Here is an 18,162-nt window from a genome sequence, read left to right on the forward strand (position 1 = left end):
TAGTAAACTGGTCATAATACCCTATAGAATAAGTTGGTGTTTAACAGTCGCAACTAGGGCAGCTAGGTGGCGCAGTGGATAGAGCACCAGCCTTGAATTCAGGAGGACCTGAGTTCAAATCTGGTCTCAGACATTAACACTTCCTAGCTGGGTGACCCTGGGCAAGCCACTTAACCCCAGCCTCAGGGGGGAAAAAACAAAAACAGTGGCAACTTTCTGTTCTGGATTAGATCCTCATCAAAGTCTCCTGAGAATGTGAACCTCCTTAGATCCTCATCAAAGTCTCCTGAGAATGTGAACCTCCTTAGCCAGAGGCTCAGAGCTAGTCATAACTTTTTTTTTTTTTAAATCGGTACTTTTAAAATTTTTTTCAAAATAAATGCAAAGATAATTTCCAACGTTCACCCTTTCAAAACCTTGCATTCTAAATTTTTCTTCTACCTTATATTTTGAATAAGCAGAACCTGTACTGAATAAGAACAAAAATCAACAAATGCACAAAGAGGCTCCATATAGTTTTTAACCAGAGATCTTACACAGCTGTGGAACATTTTAAATTCAACAGCAAGTAATCCGATATGATTTAAACATATGCAATTCTCCTAAACATTTTCACATTTATCATCCTGCACAAGAAAAATCAGATCAAAAGGGGAAGAAAAAAAAAAAAAAACCCAAGCATTGCTTTAATATTTTTCTGACATTACTCCCTTTCCTTTGAGTTTATCACATCTTTGCCATATCATCTTGAAGTTAATATCATTCCTAATCTATTTCCAGTCTCACAAAGGTATTTGTGCCTTGCTTCCTAGAATTCCTTCCTCATTATTCCAGCTGCATTCTACCCATGCTTCAAGATCTGATTCAATATCTGCCTATTCATGACTTTTTTTTTTTTGGACAAACTTTAAACCAGGTTAACTTGGGGGGGGGGGGGAATTGAAGGCGTAGTTTATTAGGCTATGAAGGTTATCTGAAATGCCGGTCTAAGGAGCTGTATTTTAGTTTGGTATGACAGGGTGCACCCAGTATCTCAACCACATAGTTATTCTAACCACGAAGAAATAACAAATAGAAACACTAGGTAAAGACAAAGCAAGAGCAGCTCCGAAGCAGGCGACAGGACCGTGCAAACTTCTTCACAGTTACGTTTGGGGGGGGAGAGAAGAAATGTGACAGGGAGCGGAGAGTCCCGGATGGGTCACTGACTCGGGGTGAAATTTTAGTCACTTCCCCTCTTTGGGAGTCAGTTTCTCCCCCTGTAAAGTAACGGGGCTGAACCAGAGGAGCTGAAAGGTCTCCTGCAGTTCTACCTGTGCCCGGGCGTCCCTCCCGGCCCGGAGCCAACATGACTACGCTCCGGGACCTGCGCAGCACGCAGCCTCCGCTCCGTCCGCTGACCCGGGCTGCCACGGGGCTCGTGCTGCGCACGCCCGACCGCGTCCCGCCCGGCTCAGGGCCCACGCCGAAGGTTCCGGAGCCCGGTCAGTCACTCACCTGGAAGAAACAGGCTCGGCGCCGGCGTGTCCGTCCGCGGCTGTGGACCAGCGTGGCCACGAGCCGAGCCAAGCGGAGGCTCAGCGCGGCGCCGCAGCCACCGACGCGTCAACCCCGCCGCCAAACAGTCGTTCCTACGTCATCCAGCGGCGCCAACGTTTCTTTAAGGTTCAAAACAACAACCAATGGCGGGACAGAAGCGCGGGAACTCGCGGGCCGCGACAATTCCGGAGGTTCCGGGAGTTTGTGCCCAAGCGCGGGAGAATCCTCTCAACCTGAAAGAGATGCTACTTTAGAGCGAAGCATCTTAACTTATGGTTGAAACCTTGAAGATAATAAAAGACTATCCCCACGAGATTTAATAGTTTGTGTAAAAATAAACATCTCATTAGCATGCAAATGTAAATTTTCATTTACATTTTACTTGGGGTGTAAGAAGCTACTTAAATTTTTCTTTTCTCTAAATTTTGCGCAGCCCTGAGTATGTAGATACATAAAATAGGTATACAAACCAAATACTTAGAGATAATAAATCATAAAGAAGTTTATTTTAAAACCATCCTTGGGTGTACATATGATTTTACCATTTATTAAAAATGAAAGCAAATTTGCATGCTAATGAGATGTTTGTTTTTACACAAACTATTAATCTTGGGAGAATATTTGATGAATTTTGTACTGTTGCCAATTTTTTTGCAATTCCCTTTTTAAGTTCCGAGACCGGGCGTGATGTCTCAAGCCCCGAACTTGGCTCTAGGGCACTGCCCTCTCAGCTTCCTTAAGCATGCCCTTGCACGCAGCACTGCCTTGGGCAGAAGCCAAGTTCTTTCTAAGAACTTAAAGGAGAACAGATCCACAGAATTCCTTCCCGTCAGAACTCAAGCATAGCTTTCTCCACGAAGCCTTTTCTCAGCCTCCCGATTGCTAGTGCCCTTCCAGACTACCTATGTATTATTTTGATATTTATTCTGAATATACTTAAACAGAACATGCACGTGACGTATTTGCCATTTGTGACATGCCCTCCTGGCAGTTCCAATTACCAGTCTGTCCTAGGCCCAACAGAGTACCTTTGACCACTGACCTTTGCAGTGTCAACTCTACCCGGCTCGCCTCCTCTGAGGCCTTCAAAGATTCTGGCCACAATCTCTTGACTCTATAGTTTAATAACCAGTAGCACACTCAAGAACAGCCACGTGTAATCTTAAAAGCCTTTATTAGACCTACTCACATAATGCCCTGACTGATGCCCTGACTTGTTGGTTCCCGAGTGAACACCTTGTCCTGGATGGAATGGATGTATATACTCTCCGGCATTAGGGATCAATTCTTTTGCCTCTGTGTTCCCAAAACCTGACACTCTGATGGGTACCTGCGGTTGTTCAGTTATATCAAACAGTTCCTAACCCCATTTAGGGTTTGCTTGGCTGAAATACTGGAGTGATCGCTATTTCCTTCTCCAAGTCATTTTACAGTTGAGGAAACCAAGACAATCTGGTGAAATAACATAGTCACAATGCGGGTAAATATCTGAGGCTGCCTTTGAACTCAGGTCTTCTGGCTCTGTCTCTCTCTATCCATTGTACCAACTAACTGGCAACTAATAAATGCCTAATAAGTGCAGCTCGATGGTTGCGCTCTGGCAGGGAGATAAGACACTGATTCAGAAACAATGTGACTTAAGAATCATAAATACTAGGGGTTTAGGTTTCGCTTCTGACACAAATGTGTTACCCTGGAGGCCCTGCCTGGATGAGTCCCCAACATGTAGCAATGCTGAATTATGGGGCCCTGTTGAGAGGGAGTACCGAGGCCACCTCGACCTCTGCTGCACAATAAGTTTCCTGCCACGTTACAGAAATGCCCTTGCTGAGCAAGGAGCATTGATTTGTGATCATGGGAACGAGTGAGCCGGAGGTCACAGCCAGTGGCTATGTGAACAGGGATGCCTGAATAAGGCGTCTGGCCTGTGAGTGAGCTGCTGAATTGCTGGGTTGGCTCTCCTCTCATTGATAGATACCATGTATATGCAATGCCCACGAGCTGCTTCTCTGAATGGTGATTGGGGATTGCTTACTGTTCACGTGCTGATCACGCTTGCAAAAATGTATATCAACAAGGCTGTCCGGCATAATAAGCTGGAGCTCTTTTCACACCTTATGAGTCTCCAATCCCATTCATCTCAACTCTGAGATCAAAGGACTCATAGGCCATGAGTTCTTAAAAGCCGGCCACAACATAGCAAGAAGCTATCATTGTGTGGCTCTGAAGAGAGCCCCGCATAGACATATATCTCTGGGCTCTTCTCCCTTTACCTTTGTCCAACTGAGATGAATTCCTGCCAATAAGGGAAGCAGGAGATTGAGGCCAGAAGCTTGGCCACTCTCCTCTGCTCAGGAAGAGAGGACACCAGAGAACACATCTATCTTAAGTATTGGTAATCTAGGGGATGTGGTTTTCAGGATCAAGTTAGACTCCTGGTCTCTGTTTCTTTCTTTTCTTTCTTTCTTTTTTTTTTTTTTTTAGATTGATAAATAAAAAGCTTATTGTAAAAATTTGGAAGTAAAGCTCAGTTAGAAAGACGCCAGGGCCAGAGGTGGCTGCTGGGCGGGCAGGAACCCCTACATGGCTGGAAGGATACCGTGTGTTGGCTGGGAGGGCTCCTGCAAAGAGGAGTTGCGGCTCATCTCTTTTATACCCAAAAGATTGTGGGCAGTTCCAAGTTCTTGGAGGGCTTTTCAGTTAGCTCAGGTCAGGTGAGGGCTGGGGGAAGCTGAGCTGATAATGGGGCTGGGCCCGGATATTCAAAGGGTGCCTTTGATCAGGATTTGTGAATCAAGGTCAGTCATGGGTTGGGCAATTAGAAAGGAATCTTAAAGGGACCTCAACCTCATCAGTTCCCCCCTGAAACAGTTGAGACTTAAATTCATTTAAGAAAAACAAAAATTTGGGGCAGTGTCCTTCATTTAAGGCAAAGTTGAAGATTTTCTCCAAAGATCATTAGAGTAGTGGGGTCCCCTCGTCTTGTCCCCCCCTCTAACCATCGCCTCCAGATGCATGTGGGAAAAGGGGCGTCGATCTCCTCTTTAACTGCTTCGAGCTGACAAGGGTCGTAGAGATTTGAGGTTTCATGCCAGGAGGTGAGGTGTGAGGTGTGAGGGATGGCAGCAGGGCATCAAGGGGGTGTCCCAGTCAGTTGTCCCCAATCAGTTGTCCCCAGTCAGTGTTTTCCAGGCTGAAAGGCCAGTTGAGAATCCAAAGCTTGGAGCCTAGAGAAAACAGATCTCGGGAACAGATTAAAAGTGGGGTGTCATCCAGGGTGGAGATGGTGACATTCAGGAGAATAGGGCCTTTAGCAAGAAATGCATCAATTCCCTTCTGTGGGCTGCTTGTCTGATAGCTCATCTAATTATCAAAGAGAAATAGGAGAAAATGCTGAGAGAAAAAGATCATTTGTAGCCTAGCTCTTTCACCCTTAATTTCCAGGAAAGCTAATTTCTCCTGGGTTTGGGATTAACACGTGTGGACCAGAAGCCAAGGGAGGCAAGAAGCCTTAATATCTAGTAGATTTAATGAGCCACTGCTCTTCTGTAAGGCAGGGTCTAGGGATGGGTATGTATCCCCAGTTGTCAGAGCTGCAGATCAAGATAAGAATGTGGTTTAAGCTCTTGGAAATGTTGGAAAAACTGTGCTTCTTGAAGAGAGTTAGTTATTCAATAAGCAAAGATCCTGAATCTTTTCCTTCCTAGTTTCCCCACTCTTTATGGGGGAGGGGTGAAAAGTATCAGCATAGCCTACCCAGCTTACCGGGCCCCTGAGGTGTTCGGACTGTCCTGAGGTAAAAGGGAAACAGGGCCAGACCTCAAATTCCTATCAGGGAGCAGGATGCTGGGGGGCCAGGGTCAACCCTTGTGGTGTTCTGTGGTGGTGAGAAGGCAGTTCCTCCTGCTCGGATTCAGGGCAGAGACTGAGGTCTTCTAAGGCTTAAGTCTAGAAGAGATTTGCATTAAAAGAGCATCTCTGCTTCTTTCTGAGTGTCTGGAGGCAGGAGTTGCCCTGAGAAGAGAACTGAGAGTCTCAGGTTAATGAGATAAAGGAAAACCAACAGGTGTTAGAAATCAGTTTTGGTCTTACAGATCTCTATTAGTTGTCCAGTAGCAGACAGATGACCAGGCTAAATACTTATTTGGCCAAGCATTTAGGATACAATGATTACATATAATCAGGCTAGAAACAGCAAGATATGACATAATTGAATTGCATCAGTTACATGAGGAAAAAATTCAAGAACATAAATTCTCAACAAATATTTATCATAACCTTATATTGATAACAATAAGGAATTTGTCCCAATGAGTTCATATCCAAATATATGATATTAATACATTTATCAATTTGTTTTAAAATACCCAATGCAAATACAATCATATACAGAATGTCTAATTCCACATAAGAGAATTCAAGAAGTTAGCAGTTAAACTTTTAGAAATAAATCCTACTGAAGTATGGATGGCATTCACAGAAACCCAGGCTAAGTTTAAATATTGCTCTTTTCCCAACCTTTTTGCTTCAAAGGGGCTAGCTTTGCTGGGTGTGTCCTAACAGCAGGGAGGCCCCGTTAAGGTGGGTGGAGAGAGATTAGTTAATCTGTTCAATGGAGTCAGGGAACCAAAATGATGAGGTAAGCAAAGAGTAAAATAGTTTCCAATTCGGCCTGAACTGAAATAAGACATTAGTTTTTCCCAATTTCCTGACCAGTTGAAATCTCAGTTTCCTTTCTCCCCTGTTTACAGAAATTATCAGATAATACATAACAGACTAGTAAATTTCCTGAAATAGCAATAGTCAAATAGTTTTATGCAGCAATAATTAAACGGGTTTATACAGCAATAGTTAAAAGTTTTTCTCATACAGAACAATAGTCAAACAGTTTTATGCAAGTCCCCCAGTTTTAACAAGTGGGCCCATCTCAAAACCTTCTTTGAAGAAGAGAAATCCCACGTGACCCCTCTCTACTCTGTTAGAAGAGGCAGAGGAAGGGGAAGGCAGCTAGCCTCAGGAAACAGGTATTAAATGCAGAGAATAGTGGCTGAGTCCAGGACAATAACCCTACCCCCACCCATCTTCTAGTGATTAGGATGTGGGGCGTTTGGGGCATTAGAAAGGTCATACCCTAATTGGAGATAAGCGACTCCTGAAGCAAGTTGGGGGTTGGGCGAGTAGAGAGAGATTGGAACTCTACATAGAATTCAGGTGTTAATTTAGCCATTCTCTAAAAGGTAGCTTGAGGGAGAGTCTATTATTCTATATCCCTGGCTTTCTGGACTGAAGACAGAGAAATTGAGATGAGAGAGACTGTTTAAGGAAACTGAGGCAGTAAAAAAAGAACTGTCACACACTGGAACAGAGAAAGATTCTAGCGAGGTACCAAATTAATAGTAGTTAAGGAATGTTTAAATAGTTTCAATCACTTTAATTCACCCCTGCCTGCCTGCAGTCAGGATGGGGGGAAAAAAAAGGAGAAATAAAAAAAAACTATTTTCACTCTCTTAACAATTAATTTGCCTGGATTTGGAATTTTGTTGCCCAGCCAAAATTACAAAGATGTCCTTTCTGAAGCTCTAGGCTGGCCAGGACCAGAACTTAGAAAGGGAATCTTTTAATTGTCAGCATATAAGGGGGCATAGGGGGCATAGGATGCCAATTGAGAGAAATAAGAGAGTGCGCTAGGAGCTAAAAGTCCTGGACCAAGAGAAAAGTCAGGAGTTCCCACCTGCAAGATAAGGGAGAGCAGGTAAGTATTCCCTGAGCCTTAGAAAGAAAATGGGAAGTTTTAAAATCCTGCCTAGAGAGCTTGGCCTAATGCAGGAAACCGAGTCCCATTTTAAAAGGGATGGGACAAGCTAGTTCTGAGAGCACTGGAAGCCTTGGCTCCTTTAAGAGCCAGGTAGAAGCTATGAGAGGGGCGTTTCTAGAGATCTTGAAAAGAGTCCCCAAATCTCCCCACTGTACCCCAAAAGGGGACAGGATGGGAGCATTTAAATGGCAGGTTAAGCCACATGGGAGAGGTTGGAAAAGAGAGAGGATGGGGGAAGGGAGAGATGTTATCTTACCCAGTGCTTCTCAAGTGGCAATGGTGAAGGCTCATGCAGTTGTGTAGAGACACATCTCCAAGTTCACCCCGATCCATTGACTGTCTCCTCGTGGCTCAAACACAGATATCTCCCCCAGAAGAGATCAAGGAGACTGGTGGCCTGGGACCCAAGAGGGTTGGCCACATGGTGGGGGAAGGGGTGAAGAAGAGACACTCTCCAGTGTCGGAGTTGCAGCCTGAGGTCAGGCTTTTCTGGCGAGATAAAGGGATTAGAAATGCTTTGGAAAAGCAGCCTATAGTGACAGAGTGATATAAAAGGAGAGCTTTTTTTTTTTCCTGAAATGCTAGTAGTCTCCACAGGAGACTTTGCTCGCACCCCAAACCTGATCTAGGTGCCCTATGTTTTAGAGATAGAGTGAGATGAGGGTAGGAACACAGATATTCTTCCCGGAAGCTGCTAAGGACGAAAATTGGTTCTGAGAGACCTGAAAAGGTTAAGCTTAGTTTTTGGGGTAACAATTTTCGGGGTCCCCATATGGGCCACCAACTAATAGGGAAAGGAAAGGGGGAACCCCATTTCTCGGCACATAGATAATCCCATGAGGCTCAGTGTCTCTTGTAAAATGAATTTACAGACCCAAAAACCTAGATTGATAAATAAAAAGGTTTATTGTAGGAATTTGGAAGTAAAGTTCAGTTAGAGAGATGCCAGAGCCAGAGGTGGCCGCTGGGCAGGAGGAACCTTTACATGGCTGGAAGGATCCCATGTGTTGGCTGGGAGGGCTCCTGCCTGGTCTCTGTTTCTTAATGGGGGGAAACAGGATCCTAAGTTTGACTCCCTTTACACCAACCAGTTTCACAATGAACAGAGGCATAGTGGAAAATGCTTAGTAATTGTCTCAAGTTTTAGGGCATCATGGATACCTTGCAGGGCATAGAACCAAAGTTCTGTAATGGGAACAGGAGTGCAGTACTTGTCAGTGGCAAGGAGCAGGGGTTATGAAGTTATGATGGATGGCCCTGGGAAATAAGAGGAGCTAGCTAAATCCCTCAATGTACATTTGTTTCTGATCCAAGCAATGCACTTTTCCAGAGAGTGTTATCATCTGTAGCACAAAGGATTATTGTTATGCCAAGCCTAGGGCACAATCTGGTTGCTAGGTCTTACCTCTGGGGGAAAAAATGGTATTTCCATAATATTTTGACAACATGTTAAAATACATGTATAAAACTATACATATAAAATATTACTTATCTATTAAAATACACACTACAGCAATTTTCCAAATATATATTTGTGTGAGGCCAGATTTTTTCATATACTTCAACCAAAACAACATACCACAACATATTGAATGCAGAAGCAGATAGGAGAATTCAGCTACCTTCTATTAAGGTAAGTAATCTCTTTGTCAAAACAAACCCAGGCACTATATAAACACAATTACAAAACATTTTTCACATAATTAAAATCAGATCTAAACTATTGGGAAAATATCAATTGCTCATGGATAGGCTAATTGATATAATAAAGATGATAATTCTGCCTAAACTAATATATTTAGTCAGTGCCATACCAATCAAACTATCACATAAACTATCTGATAGAGCTAGAAAAAAATAACAAAATTCATCTGGAAGAACAAAAGGTCAAGAATATCAAAGGAATTAATGGGAAAAAAACAACAAAGGAAGATAGACTATCAATAACAGATCTCGAACTATACTATATAGTAATAATCATCAAAACTAAATAGAATTGGCTAAGAAATAGAGTAGTACTATATCAGTAGAATAGATTTGGTACACAAGTCACAGTAGTCAATGGCAAAAGTAATCCAGTGTTTGATAAACCCAAAGACCCCAGTTTATGGGATAAAATCTCACTTTTTCACAAAAACTGCTGAGAAAACTACAAAATAGCAGGACACAAACTAGGTTTAAATTAACAACTCACCCTGTATACAAAGATAAATTCAAAATGGGTGCACAATTTAGATATAAAGGGATACAATAAGCAATTTAAAAGAGAATTAAAAGAATCTACTGTCAAATCTAAGGCAAGGGGAAAAAATCCATGCTCAAACTAGAGATAGAAAGCTTTAGGAAATGCAAAAATAGATAATTTTGACTTTATTAAATTATAAACAAAAACAATACAATAAGGAAAACAGAAAGCTGGAAAACAATCTTTATAGCAAATATCTCTGATAAAGGCCTCATTTCTCAAATATGAAGAGAACTAAGTCAAATTTATAAGAATATAAATCATTTCCCTATTAACAAATGGGCAAAAAATATGAAGAGGCAGTTTTCAAATGAAGAAATCAAAGCCTTCTATATAAGAAGAAATGCTCTAAATCACTTTGGGTTAGAAAAATGCAAGATAAAACAACTCAGTAGAGTTGTGGACTGATTCAGCCATTCTGGAGAGCAATTTGGAACTATACCCAAAGGATAACTGAAATGTGCAAACCCTTTGATCCAATAATAGTACTACTAGGCCAATATCCCAAAAAGATAATACAAAAGGGGAAAGCATCTACATGTGCAAAAATATGTATAATAGCCTTTTTCAGTGTGGCAAAGTATTGTAGAGTGAGGGGATGTCAATCAGAGAATGGCTGAACAAGCTGAGATATATGGAAATAGGTGCTATAAGAAATGATGAACAGGCTGATTTCAGAAAAACCTGGAAAGACTTGTATGAACTGCTACAGAGTAAATAAAATTAGCAAAACCAAGAAAACACTATATACAGTATCAGCAACATTGTGTGATGATCAACTATGATTGACCAGCTCTTCTCAACAACCCAATGATTCTAGACAAATACAAAGGGCTTACTAAGGAAAATGCTATCCATAACCAGATAAAGAACTTGGAATGCAGATCAAAGCATATTTTTTTCACTAACTTTAATCTTTCTCATGTTTTTTTCCCCCTTTTTCTGTTTCTTCTTATACAACTGTGACTAATACGGAAATATGTTTTAATGATAGCACATTATATCAAACTACCAACTATGTTCAGAAGAGAGGGGAGGGGGAGAAAAGTTTGGAACTCAAAATGAATGCTAAAATTTTTCTTGATATGTAACTGGCGAAAAAAATACTATTTAAAAAGTAAAATTAAATTTCATTGCTAAAGTCTCTGCCTTTTAAATGGAAAGAACATTGCAAAGCTCTTTTTTCTTATGAGGAAAAGAGCCAAGGGTTTCAGCTAAAGGCAACAGTTGGAAGTAGAGGGGCTCCAAAGCCACATCCCCAGTGTTATGCCTGCCAGTGTCTGACAAATACCATGTGTCTAGCAAAGCAATATCCAAAGGAGAATTTGGCAAAGACCATAGGGTCCAACAAAGCCGTGTCTGACAGATCAGTAGGGAGCAAGCTCAAGGTGTGCAGTGTATTGATTTCATTAGAAGATATCTCCAAACTTGCATTGTAGAGCATATGAGTATATAGGTCATACGTTCCCCACAGTTGTATCTACCTATTCATGAGTGTGGTCATACATATAACTCTCCCTGAGTTTTCCCTTTCATCCAGCCTTTTTATTGGAATGTATGTAAAACCACCCCTGAAAATGCATACTAATTACATATTGATTATAGCCACTCTTATTAATGGAATATATAAAACTGCACTAAGACTTTTAGGATACCTTATATTTGGGGAAGAATGTACAACAGTTCTATGAAGGAAATGTTTTTCTACTTATTATGCAATTTCATTAAATGTCTTTGCAACACATATTATGTAAACACATATTAAAGGTAAATACATTAGTTAGGGGTTCATGAGTTATGGTTCTGATTGGATATAGTCCCACGAACTTGAAGTAATGATCCGTAGGGAATCCTCTTTATGAGCTGAGGGTATCACTAAGTATTATGTATGTAACTATATGTAATGATTATTATTAATCCACTGTTTTAGGCACTTGACAGATATTTAATAGCAATTAAAATGTAATTCCTAGAAAGAAAGAAATGTATTTTGAATGGGTTTTCCCCGGTGATTGTAATTACTGTTTTGGGTATACTGAATGAAACTAAACTTTATCCACAGGAGGAATTTTAAGATGCTAGAGTATATTTCTTCCCTTCATCCAGGTTATAAACTATGTACTAATAAGGAATGTGTTTGAACTATTTTTTTTTTACTTTCCTACAAGTTATAGCACCTTCTTTGCCAATAATAATAATAATGATAGTACTTAGTAATACCTAGCTGAAATGTTCTAGACTGTGGTCCTTCTCTGGGAGATCTCTTGGGGAGCTGGAGAGGCAGCCTTAGTGTTAGTTCCAGTACCAGTAATCCCCAAAATGCAGCCAGGTGTTAAAGTATCCTCTGTTGTGTCCTTCAAAGTCTTGAATCTTTTCCTGTCAGAAAGCCTACAGCCAGAACGAAGGTAGACATGGGAATGAATCAGACTGGACCAGACTCCAAGAATGTGGGATTGTGGGTTTCCCAGAATTCAATCCTAGTTGTGAAGCAGGCTTTTCCTTTAGACTTGTGAATCTGCTCTTGTCCAAGTGTCCCCAGTCAGCACCACAGTAGATCTGGAATCCTCTTCTTCATGAATCCTGGCTCCTTAAATCCTCCCAGAGAATGGGCTTGTGGGAACTCTGGGGCTTGTAGGAACTCCTTAAGGGGCCAAAGGTGTAAACTCCTTTCAGAAGTCTAAAGGTGTGAACTCCTTTTAAAGGTGTGAATTCTGAGCTAGAGAATTGTTAAGTACTGACTTACCACCTAGTAAGGAAGCTAACACCTAGCATTTATATAGAGCTTTAGAACAGGTAGATTGGCATAATGGACTGAAGTACCAGGCCTGAAGTCAGGAAGATTAATCTTCCTGAGTTCAAATATGGCCTCAGATACATACTAGCTATGTGACTGTGGGCAAGTCATTTAACCTCGTTTGCCTTAGTTTCCTCATCTATAAAATAAGAAAGGTCAAAACACTCCAATATCCATCCTAAGAAAACCCAAATGAACTCATTAAGAGTTGGGGTCATAGCTGAAACAACTGAACACACATGTAGTGCTTTAAGGTTTTTAATGCCTTTTACAAATATAATCTCATTTTATTCTCACAACAATCCTAGGAGGTAGATACTATTATTATCTCCATTTTAGTGATGAGGAAACTAAAGCAGACTTGCCTGGTATTACACAACTGGTTTTGAACTCGTCTTCTTGATTTTACATCTAGCCTATCCATTGAACCATCTAATTGTTATAGAAGTCAACTGATAAATAGTTCTTAAATGAATAGATCATTAATCTAACCTAATCCTTGTTCTCTATATGGATTGCATCTATACTTGATACAAAAGAAAAGCACCCAGGTTATCTTCATCAGTTTCTACTTCCCAGAATTTCATTTGTCAGTATTTCTACAAAACTTCTATAGACTTTGGAAACCTCATCATACTGTGGCTGTGTACATTCAAGGATATTTTGCCAAACTGGAAAGGCTTTAAGTATAGTCTTAGTAACAGACTGTCTTATATTTGAAGATGAGCTCAACTAATTAGAGAAAAACTCATTAAAAACAAATTGATCAATAGGTTATGAAGTCTTTGATCATGGCAACACATGGAATATTGACTAGTTAAAAATCTAAGTCAGATTATAAAAGATTGAAAAGAGAAGAAGAAGCAATGACTATAAACAAATTTTTCTAGGAGTTGAACTGAGAAAAGGAGGATAAACATATAGGGCGATGGTAAGGTCTAGTAAAGTTTTGTTTGTTTTTTAGGACGGGGAGAATTAAGCACGATTTTAAGGCAGTAGGAAAGCAAAAAATAGGAAGAAATTGAAGATTGTGTAGGGGGAGATATGATCCAAGAGGAAAATTCTAGAGAAAATGTGAAGAGAGTGAATCATGGGCACATAGACACAGAAGAGTTAGCCTTCTCAAGGAGAAGGGTCACCTCATTATGAGAGATGGGGGAAAAGAGGAAGAATGGGGGACAAAGTCAAAAGATTTCTAGATGAAGAGAATGGGATAAGAGAACTCATGGCAAAGGATCTCAATTTCTTCAGTGAAATAAGAGTCAAGACTCTCAGTTGAGATAGTAGTGAAAGGCAAGTTTGGGGGAATTGAAAAGAATGTCTAGATAAGAATCTCACTTCTATGGGAAGTGAATAGGGAATCAATTAGGGATAATTGAGTAGCTTGGCCTGCAGTATTGACAGCTCATTTGAAGCTGGATGGCATGACTTTATCAACACAATTGTATGACTCCTTCCTGTGTATGCTCACTTAAGAGCTCCCAAATTGATGTTTAGGGATAGGAACTTCTAGAGAGAGAAGACGATTCCTTGATGAATCAACCTCCTTAGAGGAATAGTCTCTTTACTGCTTACCATTCTCCTTGAGAATAAAAGCCAGTGGATTACTTGAGCAGTTTAAGTCCTATGAAAGGGTATTACTAACTTAGCAGTCTTTAAAGTATGTTTGTTTACTTTCAGGGTGATGGAGGATAAAAACCAGAAGCTGACTTGTGGGCCCCAGCTAGGACTATTAAAAAAAGAAAAAAAAGGGATTCACTGGGATGCTAAAGTTGCCCTGAGAGCAATTAGTTGTTTGAGTGCTTTACATGTTTCATTATTTGTTCAGAGTTCTTATGATTTCTTGGTATCCTTTACAAGATGAAAGAAAACCTGGTCTGTGTTTAATATGCATTCAGTGCCTCAGTGCTTATATAGGAGCTGAGAACTCTTTATTTGCTTTTGGGGAAATTAGAGATAAGGCTTATAGGAACTGGGCCCTCACTCTTCCTGTCTCTCTGTTTCTCTCCCTCTCTCTTCCTTCTCCTTTCTCTCTTCGTACATATGCATCGATATACACATATATGTAAATGTGTATATATCTATATATACATGTATAAATATACTCATTGTTTTTACTGTTTTATTTCATGCCGTCTGTTCCTTATCTCCTCACATATGTTATACACATACCAAAGCAGCTGTTGGTTTAATTCTCTGCTGTGAATCAAGACCTTTTTTTTTCCCTCCTAGTACAGAGCACTTTGATATTACTCATGTTTTTAGTAATAAGAATAAATAATGCTACATAACTTGAGTATATATGATTTCTTCTCCTCATATAAAAAGATGTCCATCCATATCACTGCATGGAAGTGACTGAGGCTTTTTCTTTCATGATATTAGTTTCATTGGCTATGAGTCTAATTTTTATATATATATATATATATAGATATATATATAGATATAGATATAGATATAGTAGAAAAAGGTGTCACTAAAGGTAAAAGTGGGAAAAGCTTTCCATCGTTCTCATTTACAAAGCCTAGGAGAAAAGAGCTTACGGTCAGAACAGTATTAATAACTTTTAAGAGCTCCCATCTGTCCATCTGCTGCCAGCTGCTATCCATCGTCCTCCCCCTCTTTCTCTCTCTGGAGAATAAACACTCCATGAGAGCTGAACAAGAGAGCCACTGTGTCTCTATGTGATAATTTAATGCTGTTACAGAAATGGAGATCAAGAGTGGTCAGCTGGAGAGGAAAGATGGACTAGGGAAAGCTTTTAAAAGCTATAAATACTGTATTTAACAAAAAGTCAGGAAAGGAGTGGGATGAAGATGAGGTGGGAAAAGAAAGCAGCAATTTTAAAAAAGAGACTGAGAAATGGAGAGAAAAAACAGGTGGAATTAATTGGCCTTTTTTTTTTTTTTTTTAAATCCTTTAAACATTGTTTTCAGTACTATCCTAATTGCACCTTATTATTACTCATATTAGGCAACAAATGAACAAAACATGACTTTGAAATAAAATGTTATCTTTGAAGAGCATAGCACCCAAATCAAAACTAATATTGGACAAAAAGTTAAGGGAATTTAGGTGCTCCCTCTGCCTCAAAGAATCTCTATTTTCCTTCTAAGCTCCATTCAAGTTCCATCTCCCACAGGAAGTCTATCCTTGCTCCCTCCTATCTATCCCCTTCCCCTTTAGGGGAAGGCAGCTGGTGGCACAGTGTGCAGAGCACTGGGCCTGGATTCAAGAACACCTAAATTCAAATATGGCCTATTGGACAAGTTTCTTCATTTTCTTCAATTGAACATAATGGGAGTATCTAGCTTCTAGCTTCCAGGGTTTTTTTGAGGATCAAATGAAATATTTGTAAAGCATCTTATATTGTGCTTAATAAATATGTATTCCCTTTTCTCTTTGTCAGCTTTTTCCCTCTGGAAGTTACTTTTTACATATCAATATCCATATAAATTTTTTTCTTTGTACATTTTATTCCCTTTCTCAACCCTATCCCCAATGGAATATAAGTTCAGTGAAGATAGAGACTTATTTTTCTTTGGATCCTCAGCATCTAGGATATTATTGGACACTTAATAAATAGGTATTTAATAAATGCTTATTGAATTGAATAATTGGCTGGTCCCCTTTCACTTTATGACCAGTGGAACAGATTCTGGGCAAGTTACTTGTGTGTCGAGAACATCTCACTGCCGTTATTGACTTATTCTGATGGATTTGGTTTTTACTGAATAAGACTTAACACAATTTGGCTACAGTTCTGACCAGAAAGTATTTTAATTTATAGCTGGGAGCTCAAAAAGCTTTACAAATGACATCTCATTAATCTACATGAAATCCAATGTGAGGTAAATCTAGGGCAATAATTGACATCTAGAGGAACAGAACAGTTAAGTGCTCCATTTGAGGTCACAATATGAGTAAGTGGCAGAGTTAGAAACCTAACTTATGGAATTGCCAACTCCATGTTCAAAGATCATGATGCCTTGATCAAAAGAACGTGGAGTATAATGCTTTTGACTAATGTATGTAAGCCTGGGGCACTCAATAAATATTTATATGAAGGACCAAGGTTACCTTTCATAACTATTATAAAAGTAAAATATGTTTAGAAGGGAAACTTAGAAGCCATTGGGAGCGGCAGTTCTTAAAGTGTGGTCCAGTAACCCCTGGGGGTCACCAAGATTCTTTCAAGGTCAAACTATTTTCATAATAATACCAATAATTTCTAATTTAAATTGTTAATATGGTTTATATCCCATGAGATGGCCCATAGGACAAAATATGTGTGCATATAGAGGAGTTCCTCAATGATTTCTTGAGATAAAAAAAAAATGAGAAAAACTACCTAGACCAAAAGCTTTTTATAGATGAAGTGAAGGTCTAGAAAAGATATTTAGATACAGCCTAGACAAGTAAAAGGCAACAAGGATGTGGTGAGATAAACAGGGGCTATAGTGTATAGAAGATCAAGATTAAATTAATATCCTGGATTTATTATTTACTGTGTGCCACTGAGGAAGACATAGAATCAGAACCTCACAATGCTAAAGCATCTTAAGGATTATCCAGCCCAGTTGGTACCCAGACAAGAATCTCTTCTTCAGAATTCTAAAGAAACAGTCATCCCATGTTAGCTTAATTGAAGACATCCAGGAGTAATGGAACCTATTACTATGTGAGACAGAACATTCCTTTTTCCCCTCCTTTTTCTGCCTTTCATTGCTCTTATCAGTGCTGCAAATATTTAAAAAGAGCTATCATCTCTCTTTTTTTTCCCCAGGTTTTTTGTTGTTCAGCCATGTCCACCTCTTTGTGACCCCATTTGGGGTTTGGTAGAGAAACTGCTGTTTTGCTGTTTTCTTTTGTAGCTCATTGTATAGAGGAAGAAACTGAAGCAAACAGAGTTAAGTGACTTGTCCAAGGTCACACAGCTAGTGTCTGAGGCTGGATTTGAACTCAGGAAGATTCATCTTCCTGACTCCAGGGCTGGCATTCTATCTACTGTGCCACTTAACTGCCCTTGCTTTCTTTCTCCTATTTGCCAAAACACAGTCTCCAGCTTCTTCAACATTCTGGTCTCCCTTTTCTGGATATTTCTAGACTTATTAATGTTTTATGTGATATCAAGAACTGAACATGAATTGATCAACATGAACATGCTCTCATGCCAGTGGACATGACACATTCTTGTTGCTCTCTGAGGCTTTGTCAGGTACATCTCTAAAGCATGGGAAGAAATCTAAGAACATTTACTAAGGCAAGTTGCCCATCAATTAATTTGAAATACAGTCTTTCTCTGAACTGCTAATCTGAAATTCACCCTTGTCACCTCCTTAAGCACAAATAACTCTGACTAGTGCTTCCTCCATAAATACATAGAGATAAGATTTTTTTTTTTTTTTTAGAGCAAACTCACCTGCTTCTATTCTCTCTGGCTGTGCTGGTTTGCCCTAGTTACCATGATTAACACTTGTAAACTAAGAAACTGTTATCCTTTTCACCTGTTGTTGTAACGCTATCCACTTACTCTCTCCATTATGTGTCCCCCAAAATGCTTTGTGGCAAATCTCCTTTTAAAGCACCCAAGAGAGTAATGTGATGTTAAGGGGAATTAGGGACAAAGAAGGAAATTTTTCAGCCTTCTGCCTCCAAGAGTCTTAATGGTAATAGAAAGAGTAAATTAGAACAAGTATTAGTAGAGGAAATTCTGATATTCATCTCAAAATAGGAAAATGGCACTGGATCTCAGGTCTTCCAAATGCA

The 18,162-nt window shown here is 39.8% G+C and overlaps 1 protein-coding gene across 9 annotated transcripts in view; it reads right to left on the reverse strand.

The window, feature by feature from the left end:
- Positions 1–1,627, reverse strand: part of CEP295 (centrosomal protein 295) — a 100,782-nt gene extending 99,155 nt beyond the window's left edge. For all 9 annotated transcript variants that reach the window (XR_012488420.1, XM_074304529.1, XM_074304524.1 and 6 more), the window contains exon 1: positions 1,498–1,627. The gene's annotated coding sequence lies outside the window, so the exon portion shown is untranslated. The remainder of the gene's footprint in view (positions 1–1,497) is intronic.
- Positions 1,628–18,162: the final 16,535 nt, after the last annotated feature.

The sequence above is a fragment of the Sminthopsis crassicaudata genome, chromosome 3, assembly GCF_048593235.1.
Source record: "Sminthopsis crassicaudata isolate SCR6 chromosome 3, ASM4859323v1, whole genome shotgun sequence".
In the NCBI taxonomy this organism is placed as follows: Eukaryota; Metazoa; Chordata; class Mammalia; order Dasyuromorphia; family Dasyuridae; genus Sminthopsis; species Sminthopsis crassicaudata.